At 42.2% G+C, this 18,952-nt stretch overlaps 1 long non-coding RNA gene across 3 annotated transcripts; it reads right to left on the minus strand.

Annotated features, from left to right (window-relative positions):
- Positions 1-12,253: 12,253 nt before the first annotated feature.
- LOC144292544 (uncharacterized) lies at positions 12,254-18,902 on the minus strand. Of its 3 annotated transcripts, XR_013359922.1 has the most exons (5): positions 18,700-18,902; positions 14,937-15,056; positions 13,650-14,838; positions 13,258-13,481; positions 12,254-12,677 (listed from the first exon to the last, which is right to left on the minus strand). It is a non-coding gene; the product is annotated as an uncharacterized LOC144292544 (long non-coding RNA). The 3 variants fall into 3 exon arrangements; XR_013359921.1 differs by having other exon boundaries at positions 13,258-14,838; XR_013359923.1 differs by having other exon boundaries at positions 12,255-12,677; positions 13,258-13,902.
- Between the last annotated feature and the right edge of the window lie 50 nt (positions 18,903-18,952).

Genomic DNA, 18,952 nt, shown 5'->3' on the forward strand with positions numbered 1-18,952 from the left:
GCAGAGGGAGAAGCAGTCTCCATGCAGGGAGCCCAACGTGGGACTCAATCCCAGGTCTCCAAGATCAGGCCCTGAGCTAAAGGCGACGCTAAACCGCTGCCCACCCGGGCTGCCCCAACATACTTTTGTACAAACAAAAACACAGAACCATGACCAGCAAACCAGTACCAAAAAATATCAAAAGGAAGTCCTTCAGAGTGAACAAAATTAATCCCGGAGGGAAGGACAGAACTGCAGGAAGGAATGAATGGTACCAAAACAAGATCAATAGGTAGATGAACATAAAGCAATATTGATTACTTAATTGAGCAATAACAATAATGTATCCTGAGCTTAGAGTAAATGTATGAGCACAAATGAATGACAATGATAAAAGCACAGAAGACAAGAGGAGGTAAAGTTCTTGCTTTGTTCAAGAAGTAAAAGTATAATCTTAAGGTAGGCTACAATAATGCAAAGATGCAATTTAGATCCACCAGAAGAAAAAAATATATATATCATATGCTAATGGAAATGAAAAATATAAAAGTAGTTGATAAACCAAGAACGGTAGGAATGGAGGAATTCAGGAACAAAGAATAGATGATTCAAATAAAAGTTTTTAAAAAATAAAATAAATAAAAATCAAACCACACGATGGGAGTGCTAAATCCAACCATATTAGTAAGTAGATTAATTATAAATGGAAAACTAAAAAAAATAAAATAAAATAAAATAAAATAAAATAAAATAAAATAAAATAAATGGAAAACTAGTGCAACTAAAATTTTAAATTGTCAATTTGGACTACAAAAACAAGACCCAACGATCAGTTGTTTATTAGATACACACATGATACATGAGGACAAAGGCTGAGTAAAAAATGAAAAGAGATATTGCCTGAAACTATTAGCAAACATCTGGTGATTATATTACTATCAAAGTAGATTTAAAGGCAACAAGTATTATTAAATGCAAAAAGGAAGAAACTTACAAAATGTGTATGCTCCTAGTTTAAAAGCCTCAAATATTTAAAGCAAAAATAACAAATTTTTTAAAAAGAATGGAAAAATTCAAAATCAGAGTTACAGATTTTAATACATTTATCAGTAAATGATAAAATGAGTAAGTAAGCAATCAAGTAGAAAAATACAGAATAGTTAAACAAAATGATTAACCAGCTTGACGTAATTAATGCATATATAAAAAATATATAAATATATATAAGACAGAGTGAAAACTCTTGGCTTATAAAATATAAAATGCATATATAAAATGTAAAAGGTCAGTAACTTCAGAATGAACAGTCTTTTTAAATACTTATGGAACATTTACCAAAATAGACTATATGATGGACCATAAAGCAAATAACAGAAATTTTCAAAGGACATATTCTGTGTTTCGAATTACACAGAATATGCTCTCTACTGGAGTGAAATTCAATTAAAAATCTATACAAAAAGATAGCTAGAAAATCTACAAATGTTTAGAAATTAAGCAACACATGGCTAAATAGTCCATAGGTCAAAGAAGTATTCACAATAACAGAAAATATTTTGAACTAAGGTCTGTGAAAAGCTTCTGAGATGTATCTAAAAATAGTGATTACAGGGCAGCTTGGGTGGGTCAGCATTTTAGCGCTGCCTTTGGCCCAGGGTGTGATCCTGGAGACCCGGGATCAAGTCCCATGTTGGGCTCCCTTCATGCTGCCTGCTTTTCCCTCTGCCTGTGTCTCTGCCTCTCTCTCTCTGTGTGTCTCTCATGAATAAATAAATAAAATCTTTTTTTTAAAGTAGTGATTACAGAGAGATGTATACCTTTATTGCAATTATTAGAGAAAAAGACACAAGGAAAATAAACTTTTCTAAACTTCCATCTTGGTAAGCTAGAAAAACAATACCAAATTTCATCTAAAGAAAGTAGAAGGAAAGAACAGATAAAGATGAAAGCAGAGATCAAATTGATAGAAAAAATAGACAATAAAATCAATATAGATAAAAGGTAGACTTTTATTTTTATTTTTTTAAAAAAGATTTATTTATTTATTCATGATAGACATAGAGAGAGAGAGAGAGAAGCAGAGACACAGGAGGAGGGAGAAGCAGGCTCCATGCCGGGAGCCTGACGCAGGACTCGATCCTGAGACTCCAGGATCGCACCCTGGGCCAAAGGCAGGCACTAAACTGCTGAGCCACCCAGGGATCCCAAAGGTAGACTTTTAAATAAGTAAGTAAAATCTATAAGCCCCTAGAAAGATCAAGAAAAGAAAGAGAGAGAGAAGAGAGAAATTACAAATTATATCACTGAGAAAAGAGATCATTACTACAGATCCTACAAACATTAAAAGATATGGTGATCTTAAGTACTATTTATTTATTTATGCCAATAAATTTGACAACTTAGATTAAACGAGCAAATTCCTGAAAACATAACTTACCATACAAGAAAAAGTAGAAATACTGCAGTCTAATATTCATTTAAAAAAACTGAGTCTTTGGGGATCCCTGGGTGGCACAGCGGTTTAGCGCCTGCCTTTGGCCCAGGGCGCGATCCTGGAGACCCGGGATCGAATCCCACGTCGGGCTCCCTGCATGGAGCCTGCTTCTCTCTCTGCCTATGTCTCTGCCTCTCTCTCTCTGTCTCTCTCTGTGACTATCATAAATAAATAAAATTTTTAAAAAAAAACAACAAAAAAAAACTGAGTCTTTAACTTAAAACTCTCCCTCAAAGAAACCTCCAGGGCTGGATATCTTTACTGATAAATTCCTCCCAATATTTAAGGAAGAAACGATGCCAATCACATACAAATACTTTCAGAAAACAGAGACAGAGAAAACATTTCCAAACTTGTTTTACAAAACTAACATACTCTGATAACAAAATCTGACATTTTTATTATTATACGTTATAAGAAAGGAAAGGAAAATTATAGGTCAATATCTCTCATAGATGTAAATGTAAAAATCTCAAGCAAAATATTAGTAAATCAAATCTAGTGACATATGAAACAGGGAAATAAATTATGATGAAGTGGGTTAGTCCAAGAATGCAAGGTACTGTAACATTCTTTCAGTGCAATTCACCACCACATTACAAAATGAAGAAAAATTATAAATTACCTCAATAGATATAGATTTATTCTTTGACAAAATTCAATATCTGTTCATAATAAACTACCAGAAAACAGAATAGAAAGGAATTTCCTTAATCGAATAAATGGTACCTACAAAAAGTTAGCTAACAACATTTAATAGTGAAATAGTGAACGCTGCCTGCTGCAATTAGAAACGAGATGAGGAAGGCTACTATTCCTGCTTCTATTCATCGTTATACTGAAGATTCTAGCCAGTGGAATAAAGCAAGAAAAAGGAAAGGTATAAGATTGAAAAGGAAAGGTAAAACTAACATTTATTCATGTATGACATAAGATGGTATATGCCAAAAATTCAAAAAGATTTATGAACAAACTATTAGAATATAATAAACTTGGAAAGGTTGCTTAAACAAAGTGACTTCATAAATCAATTGTACGTAATATTAAGGCAAATTGGAAATAGAACTTTAAAATCTTATTTAGACGTAGATTTTAATTATTTTATTATTTATTTATTTATTTATTTATTTATTTATTTATTTATTTAGACGTGGATTTGTAAAAATCAAATGCCTCAGAAGGAAAGCAATGAAAAATTGCAGGATACACAGAATACTATAAAATATTGTTGAGAGAAGTCAAATAAGACTAAAAGAAATGGAAAGGCATTTCATATTTATTGACTGGAAGACTCAATACTGTTTCTCCCCAGATATCAATGATCTCTCCTACCTGATTTATGGACTTAGTACCACCTCAATCAAATCCCAGAAGGAAGTTGATAAGATGACTCTAAAATATACACAGAAATATAGAGCAACCAAAATAGCCAAAATGGCCTTGAAGGAAAATAAAGCTAGAGGACTGATACTCTCAGATATTAATACTTTAACTATAAAGCTACAATGGTTAAGAAGACTATATGGTTTTGGTGCAAGGATAAACAAATGGAAGAATGAAGTGGAATAGAGTCCAGCAACAGACCCACACTTCTATGGTCACTGATTTTTTTTTTTAATGGTCAACTGATTTTTGACAATAGGCCACTGCAACTCAAGGGATAAAGGATGCTTTTTAAATAAAATGCTCTGTTGTTCTTCCATCAATTGGCTATCCATATAGATAATAAGGAAGCTTGATCCCTACTTCACAACATGCACAAAATTAATTTGAAATGGATTATAGATCTAAATGTGGGAGACAAGAGTCCAAAGCTTTTAGTTGAAAACACAGAAGGATGTGTTTATAACTTTGAGATAGGCAAAAAATTCTCAAACAGGACATCAAAACCATGAGCCATAAAATAAGCTTCATTAAAATTAAGACCTTCTGTTCATTAAAAGACATCAGGAGGGTGAAAAAGCAAGCCCCACACTGGGAGAAGATATTCACAATACATATATGTGAAAAATCAGTAAAACAAAGTCAAACAACTCAACTAAACATTGGGCAAAAAACTTAATCACTCCATAAGAGAGGATGTCCAAATGACCAAAGAACACAGGAGAAGGTTCTCAACATCATTCTTCATCAAGAAAAGGTCAATTGAAACTACAATGAGACATCACTACATACTGTCCAGAATGAGTGAGGATAAAAATCAACAATACTGTTATCAATTATGTGGGCCACTTGGAATTCACTCACCTAATGTTGTGGGGAGTGTAAATTAATATGATTACATTAGGGAACTTTTTGATAATTTTCTATAAAGTGAAACACATACCTATCTTATCACCGAGCAATCTGAATCAAGGTAAGTACCTAAGAGATAGTACTATGCACATGTCCGTCAAAAAGCATACAAAAATTGTTTATAGTAGCTCTGTTCAAAATAGCCAATAATTGGACAAAGCCTAAATGCTCACCACCAGTAGAATGGATCCCTGGTAGTCACACAATGGGATACTACACAGCAATGAAAGTAGCAAAATTCTGCTATTCTCTACAATGGGGGTGAATCTCACAGATACAATGATGATCAAAACAAGTAGATGTTAAAATCCATATATTGTATGATTCCATTTTCATGCAGTTCAAGAATTAGCAAAACTAACTCGGAGTAACAGAATCGAAATAGTGGTTGCCTCTTGGGGCTTTTGTCTGGGTGGCATCTTCTGGAGCTGGAAATGCTCCATTTCTTGACTTGGGTGTCGGTTATATGGGAACATACAATTTGTGAGCATTAAACCTGATTTGTGCAATTTTCTTTATGGATGTTATACTTCAGTGACAAGTTAAAAAAATAGGATGCTAATGAGGAAAGCTGATGACAACAGGGGTGGGCAATGGGTATCTGCATACTTTGCTGGAATAATTATAAATCAATACAAAATATTGGAAGGAAAATTAAAGAAAAACCTTAATAACGGACATACTACCCAGTAATTTCATTCTTAGAAAATCCCTAGAACCCAACAGGCAAAGATGTGCGCACAAGAATGTCATGACACAAAGATGTGTGCACAAGGATGTCACTGTCATTATTACAACAATGTCCAAAAATTTGACAACACCTGAATGTCTCCAGACATGTTGAATACAATGCAGCTATTATAAACCCTATTACAGGGGAAAGGTTATGGATTTGTGAAGATGTTCCTGGTATATTGCAAAATTGAAAAGATCATTTGACTCTTGCTTCTCAATAAGGCATCCCTTCCTCCAGCTGCCTTCCATCTGCTTACATTGTGATCTGAGATTTCTGATGCCTCCTCCTTCTGCCCAAGGCAGGGGTTTGGGGTTCTGTTTCTTTTTTTCTTGTTGTTGCTTGAAGCTAATCTTCAAGAGAGGAGATGGAATTCTCTTCACTTCATCTTAACTTCCTTAACTTGGTAGGCACCCATGACTCTTGGAAGGGAAATCTTGTCCTGTCAGCATCCAATTATTATTCTAGGTAATATTTAGAATAAAGCTGAAAGTTTCCCCTTCAGTCTGCCTCCCTCAAAAATATCCCATTGAGATTTTTCAAATGGGTTTTATTAAAAAAAAATTCAGATTTGCAGAAACATTGCAAAGATATTACGGAGTTCCCATATACTCTTCACCTAGCTTCCCCTGTGATCAATGTGTACATTAGTATGATATATTGGTTATAGCTAATGAATGAATATTGATACATTATTATTAACTGAAATCCATCATTTATTCAGATTCCCTTGGTTTTTCACCTGCAGATGTTTTGCTGTGGGATCCCAACCAGGATATAACCTTACTGTAGTTATCATATCTCCTTGGGTTCCTCCTGGCTCTGCCAGTTTCTCAGACTTTCCTTCTTTTTGATGACCTCAATTTTGAGGAGTATTGGTTGGGTATTTACAGACTGCCCCTCTCTTGTAGTTTACCTGATGTTTTTCTCATGGTTAGATTGGGGTCATGGGTTTGAGGGAGAAAGCCATTGAGAGTTTGATGGAATGCCATTACATTTATAGGATAATTGGAGCAGAATGGACATTTCTACAATACTGAGTTTTCCTTCAGGGACGTGGTATATTTCTCCGTCCGACTCAAGTCTTTTTTTTTACGATCGTCAGTGAACTTTTATAGTTTGCTTCTTGTGGACCTAACATATTTCTTGTTAGGTTTATTTCAAGGTATTGTGGCTATTGTGAGTAGGATCTTTCTAAAGATCCTAAATTACATTTATTTCTAAACTGTCCTTGCTGGTCTACTGGAAAGCCATTGATTTTCGTAAATTTATATTCTGACTAGCCATCCTACTAAATTCACCCATAGTTTATGATAGTTCTGACTTGATTCTCATGATTTTTTTATAGAACAAGAATCTCACGCAAATAATTATTTTGCCCCCCCCCTTTTAAAATATGTATGCATCTTAGTTAATTTTCTTTTCTTATTACATTCGTTAGAAGCTCCAAAGCAATATTGATTAGGAATAGAAACAACAGGGGCATCCCCGGTGGCGCAGCGGTTTAGCGTCGCCTGCAGCCCGGGGTGTGATCCTGGCGACCTAGGATCAAGTCCCATGTCAGGCTCCCTGCATGGAGCCTGCTTCTCCCTCTGCCTGTGTCTCTGCCTCTCTCTCTCTCTGTCTCTCATGAATAAATAAATAAAATCTTAAAAAAAAAAAAGTTAAAAAAATCTTAAAAAAAAAAGGAATAGAGACAACAGGCATCTTTGTTTGTTACTGACATCAGCTTTTCACTTGTTTTTATGATGTTTCCTATAGGTTTTTGATAATCTCTTACATTTTGGAAATGTTCTTCTATTCTTATTTTAGTAGGAATTTCTATTAGGAATGAAAACTAAATTTTATCAATGCCTTTTTTGACATGAGAATTAGCATCTTTTTTTTTTTTTTTTTTTTTTTTTGGAAACTTCTCGGCCAGCCTTTGCCCCTTGCACCTGGGGAAAGCTCACCTAAGACTCCCTCTACCTTTGTCCACCTCAGAAATCAAGGCACACATGTAGAGGTCAAACAGTGACCCATCAATGGTCATGGGGACCATGGGAAAGGAGAAAGCCAGTTTGCTCACCCAGAACCATAGGAAAGGCACAGGGATAGGAGGGACCAGGTCCCTCAGAAGGTTAAGGTGAAGCCTGTGGCTGAAAATACAGCAATCTTTTTTCAAAACCTATGCAGGGAGCATTGAGACCCCCAGAGTGCCCATCCAACCCCCCTCATGGCAATTGAGGGGCTATCCCTCTCCTGTACCTGCAGACCACCAGAGATACCTTCTCTAGAGAAATGGATACAGGGAATCTTCTAACTTGATTTCACGAGGCACGAGGAGGGTGGGAAAGTGCTGAATTAAAAACAGATGCATGGGTGCCTGGGTGGCTCAGTTGGTTAAGTGTCTGACTCTTGATTTTGGCTCATGTCATAATCTCAGGGTTGTGCGATCAAGCCCTGCACTGGGCTCTGCAATGGGCATGGAGCCTGCTTAAGATTCTCTCTCTCCCCCTCCCTCTACTTGCCCCCACCTCTCAAAAACAGAACAAAAGCCAAAAAATACACACACACACACACACACACACACAGATGCTTAAGCAGAAGTTGGAGACTTCCAGCTTCCTCCCCACTCAAGTCCAAAATTAGGGGTCCATCTGACCTGGCATCACTTTGAAGTCACCTTGGACTAGACCCATTATCCCAACTCCCACCTCTGTCCCCCACATACATGCACACTGGTAGAGTGGAGGATTGCCGTTTGTCGAAGAAGGGAAGATGTATACCACATGGTCCACATGGGATCAACTCACTGTAGCCTTCCAGTAAGCCCTGTCTACAAATCCACCCACCTAGGCCCCACTCTCAAAAAGAAAAAGGCAGCCAAGTATCCCTGGACATCTGAAGAAAAGCCCAACATGAAAGAGAACACAATAAACAGAGGAGAAATCAGGTTAAGGAAGGAAAGAAGCAGGTAAATCAGAACGGTGGGATGGAGCAATATTCCTAGAGAAGAGAAAATGTTGCCTCCATTAAAAATAAAGGAAGCTGTAAGAACAGGTTTCTTACTCCTCTGTTTCTTAATAAAAATTTAAAAATATGAGAACTAAAACATTTTAAAAAAAAGCTTAAATGTTGAAAGATAAGGTCCTGGACATCTCCCAGAAAGTACAGTAAAAAGGCAGGAATTGTGGTATATTGATGGAATGAAATGTTACCCAATACTAAAAATTAACAGACTGCTGGTTCAAGCAATGGCATGCATTAATCTCTAAATATGCTGGACAAAGGGTTGTAAAACAAAACAAAACAAAAAACAAAAAAACACAGAAACCAGAAACCAAAATAACAAGAATATGTGACAGAGGGGCGCATGGGTAGCTCAATTAAGCATCTGACTCTTGATCTCAGCTCAGGTCTTTTTTTTTTTTTTTTTTTAAGATTTTATTTATTTATTCATGAGAGACACACACACAAGAGAGAGGCAGAGACATAGGCAGAGGGAGAAGCCGGCTCCATGCAGGGACTCCAGGATCACGCCCTGGGCCAAAGGCAGGCGCTAAACCACTGAGCCACCCAGGGATCCCCTCAGCTCAGGTCTTGATCTCAGGGTCCTGAGTTAAGCCCTGCGTTGGGCTCCATGCTGGGTGTGGAGAGTACTTAGAAGCAGGAGGAGGAGGAGAAGGAGGAGGAGGAGGAGGAGGAGGAGGAGGAGGAGGAGGAGGAGGAGGGGAAGGGGAAGGGGAAGGGGAAAAATATGTGACAGAGGCCACAGGTATCCCACGAAGCCTAGAGGATTCACTATCTGACTCTTTTCTGAAGGTTTGCTGATCCCCATTAGAAGAAAAAAATGTCTCTAGGAAAAAACAAAGCTCTCTGCTCTATAATCTAACAAGTTTGAGGATGTTGAAAATTATAGTGAAAGGCATTCTCTACAGTGTTGGAGGGTGTATAAAATCTAGGCTGTTAAAAAAAACAAATAAAAAAAGATGAGCCTATTATGATCTGTTATGAACTCTAGGAAAAACAAAAAGCTGTAAAATAAAGGAAATTTAATTATAGTGTGTCTTTGACTCAGCAGCTCACAATACTCATGTGGTCATTACAGTGAAAACACAGAGTAGGAACACAACCCAACACTGAGATTTGACCAAATTGAGCCTGTGGCAGTGGTAGGTGGCGGGCATCAGGGAAAAGAAAATGAATTTAAAGTAGTGAATGAACTAAAGACTCGCATCTACCATGTCAGAAAAACCAACAGATAATGTCTAAAATTGATCCATCAACAGCTAGCAATATAAGCACAAAATTTAAGAATTTGGAGGCAATCGGCAATCAGACAACAAAAAGACATTAAAGGCATTCAAATTGGCAAAGAAGAAGTCAAACTCTCCCTCTTCGCCGATGACATGATACTCTACATAGAAAACCCAAAAGTCTCCACCCCAAGATTGCTAGAACTCATACAGCAATTCGGTAGCGTGGCAGGATACAAAATCAATGCCCAGAAGTCAGTGGCATTTCTATACACTAACAATGAGACTGAAGAAAGAGAAATTAAGGAGTCAATCCCATTTACAATTGCACCCAAAAGCATAAGATACCTAGGAATAAACCTCACCAAAGATGTAAAGGATCTATACCCTCAAAACTATAGAACACTTCTAAAAGAAATTGAGGAAGACACAAAGAGATGGAAAAATATTCCATGCTCATGGATTGGCAGAATTAATATTGTGAAAATGTCAATGTTACCCAGGGCAATATACACGTTTAATGCAATCCCTATCAAAATACCATGGACTTTCTTCAGAGAGTTAGAACAAATTATTTTAAGATTTGTGTGGAATCAGAAAAGACCCCGAATAGCCAGGGGAATTTTAAAAAAGAAAACCATATCTGGGGGCATCACAATGCCAGATTTCAGGTTGTACTACAAAGCTGTGGTCATCAAGACAGTGTGGTACTGGCACAAAAACAGACACATAGATCAGTGGAACAGAATAGAGAATCCAGAAGTGGACCCTGAACTTTATGGGCAACTAATATTCGATAAAGGAGGAAAGACTATCCATTGGAAGAAAGACAGTCTCTTCAATAAATGGTGCTGGGAAAATTGGACATCCACATGCAGAAGAATGAAACTAGACCACTCTCTTTCACCATACACAAAGATAAACTCAAAATGGATGAAAGATCTAAATGTGAGACAAGATTCCATCAAAATCCTAGAGAAGAACACAGGCAACACCCTTTTTAAACTCGGCCATAGTAACTTCCTGCAAGATACATCCACGAAGGCAAAAGAAACAAAAGCAAAAATGAACTATTGGGACTTCATCAAGATAAGAAGCTTTTGCACAGCAAAGGATACAGTCAACAAAACTCAAAGACAACCTACAGAATGGGAGAAGATATTTGCAAATGACATATCAGATAAAGGGCTAGTTTCCAAGATCTATAAAGAACTTATTAAACTCAACACCAAAGAAACAAACAATCCAATCATGAAATGGGCAAAAGACATGAAGAGAAATCTCACAGAGGAAGACATAGACATGGCCAACATGCATATGAGAAAATGCTCTGCATCGCTTGCCATCAGGGAAATACAAATGAAAACTACAATGAGATATCACCTCACACCAGTGAGAATGGGGAAAATTAACAAGGCAGGAAACAACAAATGTTGGAGAGGATGCGGAGAAAAGGGAACCCTCTTACACTGTTGGTGGGACTGTGAACTGGTGCAGCCACTCTGGAAAACTGTGTGGAGGTTCCTCAAACAGTTAAAAATAGACCTGCCCTACGACCCAGCAATTGCACTGTTGGGGATTTACCCCAAAGATACAAATGCAATGAAACGCCGGGACACCTGCACCCCGATGTTTCTAGCAGCAATGGCCACGATAGCCAAACTGTGGAAGGAGCCTCGGTGTCCAACGAAAGATGAATGGATAAAGAAGATGTGGTTTATGTATACAATGGAATATTACTCAGCTATTAGAAATGACAAATACCCACCATTTGCTTCAACGTGGATGGAACTGGAGGGTATTATGCTGAGTGAAGTAAGTCAGTCGGAGAAGGACAAACATTATATGTTCTCATTCATTTGGGGAATATAAATAATAGTGAAAGGGAATATAAGGAAAGGGGGAAGAAATGTGTGGGAAATATCAGAAAGGGAGACAGAACGTAAAGACGGCTAACTCTGGGAAACGAACTAGGGGTGGTAGAAGGGGAGGAGGGCGGGGGGTGGGAGTGAATGGGTGGCGGGCACTGGGTGTTATTCTGTATGTTAGTAAATTGAACACCAATAAAAAAAAAAAAATAAAAATAAAAAAAAAAAAAAAAGAATTTGGAGGCAAGTGTGAGCTGCGCCAAAATAAATTCCAGATGGGTCGAATATTTACACAGAATATTAAAAGTAAATTAGAAGAAAATTGAGGACAATGTCTTCACAGTTTCCTTCAGGAGAAGGTCTTTCTAACTATGCCCACGAAGCCATAAACAAAAGGAAAAACAAAACATTTGAATTTCCATATAGTGAAGAACATCATAAATAAGCTTACAAAAATTTTCTGAACTGGGAAAATAAGTTGCATTATATATTTCAAACAAAGTTTTTTGCTATCCTTAATACGCAAACTACATTTATAAATCAATAAAAAGACACAAGGTTACGAACTTAAAATAGACAAAGGATATGATCAAGCAATTCACAAAAGTCCAAGAGATTTGTAAACATGTAAAAATATGCTCATTTTGCTAACGAAATCATGTCCCTTAAAACAACAATGGAGCATATCACTTGCGCATCAAACTCTTGAAGATTAAGCATATTGGTGACATTTCAGGGTGTAGAAAAACCAGCCCCCTCATCCTGAGTCAAGGAGAACTGACACTGGTTCAATCTTCGGAGGGTAGTTTGGCAAAATTGCTTCAGAATGTACAGCTGGGCATACGCTTTGACCCTAAAACTCCACTTCTGGAACTCATTCCAAGGGAATAATGAGAGATGCACACAAAATAGACATGTAAGGACATTTACTGCAGCATGTTTACAAGAGAAGAATATGAACCAACCTAAATATCCATTTGTTTGTGTGTCTTTATGTTCGTCTTGCCTGGGTCCCTGTGAGCTTCATGTGACAAGTGGCTCTCTTGGGTACTATCCGGTGTGCAGTAGGTCTTAATGTTTTAGGAACGGATGGGTGGATGAGTGAGTCCATGAAAAAAGAGAGGGAAAGAGGAAAAACTATGTTGAAGGTTATTTGCAGTTATCTACTCTACTGATTCTCGCATTTCTTAATTTCATGTATTAGTAGACATTCCAAAAAATTGAGGAAACTAATTGCTATATGTTTGATCACTTTTTATTTTGCCAAGTAAGGTCACTGGGGGAAAAAAAACCCCACGAAGCTACCTCCATCATTTGCATGTGAGATTACGATCAGTTCATAAAGGGAAAAACATTAACACCAAAATAATAGGGAATGCATAATCGCAAATATAAGATCCTTGTAGTTGAATAGATTTGCTTTAAGAAATGATCTACAGGGATCCCTGGGTGGCGCAGCAGTGTGGTGCCTGCCTTTGGCCCAGGGTGCGATCCTGGAGACCCGGGATCGAATACCACGTCGGGCTCCCGGTGCATGGAGCCTGCTTCTCCCTCTGCCTGTGTCTCCGCCTCTCTCTCTCTCTCTCTCTCTCTCTGTGTGACTATCATAAATAATAAATAAAAATAAAAAAAAGAAATTATCTACATTACCTTATGGTTTTCGTCTCCTCCACAATCAGGGAGAAGTTCTTCTCTGGCAGAGGTGTCTCCATGGACCGGCATGTGAAAGCTGGTCTTTCATTTCACAGACTGCTCCACTGAGGCTCGGAGCAGATGTAGGACCCAGCTCTAGTCCCCCAGCAGCCAGATAGCAGGAGGAGGACCAGAACCCACATCTCTTGACTCCTGGCCTGGAGCTGTCTTCACGACAGTACCTACGACCAAGCAACGTGCCTGCACTTGCCTAGAATGGAGAATAATTCCCATATTCCCCTATGGTGGGCACTTTGGAACTCATTAAACCTGAGACCTGACCTGGGCATAAATTCTCTCCACAAGAGCCCCAGCCCTGACTTACATACTTCCAGTAGCGGGAAACTCACTATTTGCACCCTTTGGCTGCGAGAGTGGTTCCATTTCTTTGGCAGTTCTCCCCTCCTGCATTGGCCTCGGCTGAAATCTGTCTGGCTGTGGTTGCACCCAGCAGTCTTGAATCTGCTCCCCCATCTCCATGGGGTCCTGCAGGTTTAGGAATGTGTGGCATTCAGGAGTCTTATCCTAGAGTTGGCAGGGACTGGAGAACAGCCTCTCAAGACCTCAGTCTCCACCTCTCCTTCCTTCCCGTTCCCTAGTGCACTAGAAGAAAAGAGCAATACCGGGAACATCTTTTATCAGTTGATGATTGAATGCAACATTCCCAACCCAATTTAGGGATGAGGAGACAGAGACTTAGGGATAGATAGAGGGTACAGAAGAAGTCCCCTGAGATGCAGGGATTTGCCCAGATTCTCGAATTTGGGAACAAGGCTCCACAGCTAGCCCTCAGTTCAAAGTCTCCCCCTTCTCTGCTTTTTCTGCTTTTACCGGTCTCCCAAGGCGCTGTGGGTTACAAACATCAGAAAATTATCTCTCAAAAAAAAAAAAAAAAAAAGAAAAAAGAAAAAAAGAAAATTATCTCTCACAGCTCTGGAGGCAGAAGTCCAGGATTGGGTGGCATCTGGTGAGAACCCACTTCCTGGTTCAAAGATGACCATCTTCCGTCCATCCCCTCACATGGTGCACGGGGCGGGGGATCTCTCTGGAGCCTCCTTTGGATGGGCGCTGGTCCCATTCGGGGGGGTGGGGAGCCCCACCCTCAGGACCTAACCACCTCCCAGAGGCCCCACTTCCTGATACCAGCACATTGGGGATTAGGTTTCAACATATGAACCAAGGAGGGGGGCACAGACATTTCACCCACAGCACCGGGAAAGGGAGTTTGGGTGTTTTGAGCTTCTCCAGTGGGCACAGCGGAGGGCACACCCTGCCTCCCCACCGAGCCCCGGAAGGTGGGTAGTTCCCCAGTCCCTGGAAGGGACGTCAGATGGGCAACCAGAAAAAGAGAGACGCGTCCACATCAGCCTCCTCTCTAAGGAGGGGTGGATTAAACGAGATGCCAACCTTGTCACCTGGCACTCCGTAGATGTCAGTCGTCACATGGCAGCCTAGGTGATTGTGTGAAACACAAACCCGTTCCCACGTCTCCCTGGCTTGAAGGTTGCCAGTGGTTTCTGTGCCTCAAATCAATCCACACTGTGGGAAAGCATGGTCCACATCCCTGCCCTTCCCCACTCATCTCCCTCCCTATGTGCCCCCCACCCCCACCCAGGCCACACTCTGGGCACACTGACCTGCTGCCACCTCGGCAAGGTCCTGCTTCGGACCCCTGCATGGGCAACTCTTCTCAGCTCTTGGTGGGCCTGGTCCCTTCATCTGTCCAGACCCCTCTGCTCCGCGTGGCCTTCCCAGTCCTGAGGGGGTGAAGTGGCTCCTTTGCCGCCACCCCACGAAGCCCCACCTCCACCCCAATCACCTGGACGCTTCCTAAGCAGTTGTGAGTGGTGCTGGCTTCTGCAGAAAAGAGGGGTCTGTTTCCTGCCATGTCGTGACAGGAGGAAATAATGGGGGCTACTTTCGGGGAGGGAATAGGTAGGGGATAGCGGTTTGGGCTTCCTGGGGAGCTGGCAGGAGAGAGGCAAGCTGTTTGTCAGTTGAGCAAAAAATAGCAATGCTCATCTGACCCAGGGCATTAGGTCTTAGCCACCATCAGCAGCTGGGCGAGGAATCCCTTGGTCTTAAGCCAGTCCCTCCTTCCTTCCAAGAGAGGGATCCCTCAGCTGTTGGGCAAGTGGACAAGACCAGACCAGAAGAGGACCGTGCCTGGCTTAACACGAGGCCCGTGGAATGCTGGTCCCTTGAGAAACTCTTCCAGATGCAGATTTATTTTAAATGTTGATTTCTTGCAATTAAAATGGAGGGGGGCGCATCTTTAATAGAGGACAGACGAAATAAAGCTGAGTCAGTTGGATTAGAAGTGGGAAAGAGTGAATGAGGAGGAAGCAACAGCCAAAGTTGTTGGGAAGAGGGGTGGAGTTTGGCTCTGAGCTTCCTGGCAGCCAGTGCAAAAAGGGAAACCTGATCAGTTATGGAGCTCTTCTTATTAGCAAAGGACATGCTTGCCAGTTCCACGGGTGAAATGCAGTTGATTTTCAGGTTTTGATTTTTCCAGGCACTAAATCTGAATGAAATTTCTCCCTTGAGGGCTTAGAAGGGATTATGAGTATATGCCATGAACAACATCCTTGTTTTATAGCAAATGTGGAAGTGAATCGCTAATGATCCAGGGGGCATTTAGCTAGCTAGTATCACTGGATGTATATTTTGCAGTATCATTATTAGCAGTGGGTAAGGAAAGTCTCAGATTAGCTTTTCTTTCCCAAGAGCTGAACTTGGTTCACTTAGAGGATCTCAGTCTCAGCTTGTTAGTACATATTTTGCGAGGGGAGGTCATGGGGTACCTACCTGCCTTCACATCACAAAGTTCTGGTCACTTCTTTTTGTGCGATAGACCCAAGAGAGAAATTTGGGAACTATTTTTACCAACCATTAGGTTGAAAAGCTGCATTATGGGAAAGGACAATGAATGAGAAGTGTCCAAGAGTGGAAGGCATTGAGCAACGGAGTCAAGCAGACCCAGGTTTGAATCTTATCCTACCTCGAACTAGCTGTGTGGCCTTGGGCAATTTTCTTAACCTCTCTGAGCATGGTTTTCCTGTCTGTAAAAATAGTGATGATCAGATCTGCCTTGGATTGTTGGGTCAAATGGAAATGTCCCAAAAGTGTGTGCAGTGTTCCCTTCACTTCAATCTCTTTCTCTCCCTCCTCTGCTGGTTTCAGGGAATTCAAGTGAAGCTCCCACCCTACCCCTGTTTCTTTGTTTCAGGCCCAACTCAGCCACAGAGGGAAGCTGAGGCCCAGCTTCACAAGATCTGCCTTGTTCACACCACGTGTGAACACCACTTGTCTGTGGCAATTACCTTCAGACCCCAGAGCCACTTTCTGCTCACAGTCATCCAGAGCACCTGTGCCAACCCTTGAGTTGCCATGGGTTCCCTTGGGAGATGGTTCCAGCAACTATCTCAGCTTTGTTTCAGATTCCTTCCTGTGCATTGGTCTTGATTATGTCTCTATGGGGCAACTTCTTGCGGGCAGAACTTTTTGTGGGACCCCTGGTCCAAACGCTTCATGTCCTGCAGAAAGAAACTAGAGCCCACATAGGAAGAGTCCGAGCTCCAGGTTACATGGTCTGGGCAGGGGGCTACGCTCTCCGAGTGTGACACTTGAAGCATCAGCTCCCCAGCCTGCAACGCTCTAGGTTCCACTTCACAGATGCAGCCTTGGGACCAAGTATTCCTGGCAAAGGGAAGCCAGATTGGGCCAAATGGCTGGACAGATTTAAATAGAAAACTGGCACCACAAGATAAAATTCCCTCCTTGCCTCACTTACCAGCTCATTCTCTTACAGACCTTTTTTTTTTTTTTTTTTTGGCTTTCTGGCCTCATCTGCAGTTCCTCTGCCCACCACCCACTCTCTACTCTGGTCACAGAGGACCACATGTCAGACACCGTGGGCACTTCACCGCCTCTGGGTCTCTGCTTGTGCTATTCACCTTCTGGAAATGCCACCCTACTGCTGCTGGGAATTCCAGGTCCCTCGAAAGGCATGCCTCTGACATCACTTCTCTGGCGGACCCTGCTCCTCGAGGGGAATGAACGGCTCCTTCCTCAGTGCTCTTCCCCTGCCTAAGCACTTGGCCTCCAGGATAATGCTTAGGGAAGCTGGGTGTGCGTTCACCACGGAACTGTTTCCAGTTAGCTGTGAGACCTCCATCTCCTGGCCAGATGGAGACCTCCTTGAAGGACCCGCTTCGCTATCTTGGTACTCCCCTGTACCCAATACCCTGCCTGGTGTGGAACAGATATACACTCCGGGAACTTTTATATTTGTATTGAATGTCATATGATGGTGGCATTCGCTACTGTTACTTGAGCATCTACTATGAGCAGCTTGGTGTTGGATGGGCCCCTTAAATACACTCTCATGGCCCCTCACACAGAGCCCGCAGGCAGCAAGGGCAATTCCGGTGCCTCCCTTTGCAGAGGAGGGACCTGAGGCTCAGAGAGGGAAGTCACTTACTCAAGATCACACAGCTAGAAACAGCCATTGGATCCCAAGAAGCTGTGTTTTTGATGTCAAAGTTAAGGGGGGGGAAGGATGATGTGGTGCCTAAAGTTTTTTGCACACCCCACCCCCATCCCCAACATCCAGACTCCGGGACCTGACCGTGGACGCCCATCTTAGGGCCAGGCTCCCAGCCAGCAGCGAGCTTGAGTGGGAACCTCATTCCCCCGGGGGGAGGCCTCCCTGGGGTGGTACCCAGCGGAGGCCGCCTGTGCCAGCTCTTGCAAGGGCTGCGATGGATTTTTTGAGGGGGCGGGGAGGGGGCGCCCTCACTGGGCAGCGCCCCACCTCCGCGCCTTCGTGGGACCGAACCCCTCCAAGCACCTCCGACTGTGGGCGCGCGGGGTGGGGGGTGCGGTTAGGCTCCCGAGTTCCAGCCGGCGTCGCACAGCCTCCCGGGGCAGGAGACCTTGCCGTTCCGCCACCAACCAGCCTTGCAGACAATGCCAGGAGCACGGGGTTATTTTGGGAATGGTTGTCCTGGTTACGCCATCCCGCGGTGTCCTCTGCCCCCATCGCCACCCCTCCGGCTTCGTGGGCGCCGAAGGCAGCGTCTCCGCCTCCCCAACACTTTTGTGTCTGTGAACGTTCCGCCCCACCTTTCCCTGGCTACCTGGTGTCTCCGTGACACTGAGTCCCATTCACAGATGGAGAAACTGAGGAACCGAGCCACCGCGCGCGGCTTCAACAAACGTCTTTCCCAAGTCGGCCGGGGGGGACCAGCCGGGCCCGATTCTCAGAATCTCAAAGCCTCCAACGAATTTCGATGTGAAGCTCACGTGCGAATGAGCTTTCCCACTGGAAACCGCAGCCCCACCGAAACGGTTAACATTTCGAGCGAACCCCCCCCCTCCCCCCAGTCCCTTCCATACCCTGGGCTCACAGCGGGTCTCCCGCTTTACAACTTTAGTTCGTGTCTGCAAACTGCTGGGCATTCAAAGGGTTAAAAGGGACCCGGCGGGGGCCCGCTGCGCTGGGCGGGGTGTCCCGAAAGGGTTAAAATTATCAACGCCTTCATTCCCCGGGACCATCCTGTTCAGCGCGGGCAGCCTCGGGGCCAGGAGAGCCGGGGAGCCCCCCCGCCCCCCCACGGAATGACTTCTTAAAATTCTAGAACTTTTAATT

This window comes from Canis aureus, chromosome 21, assembly GCF_053574225.1.
Source record: "Canis aureus isolate CA01 chromosome 21, VMU_Caureus_v.1.0, whole genome shotgun sequence".
NCBI lineage: Eukaryota > Metazoa > Chordata > Mammalia > Carnivora > Canidae > Canis > Canis aureus.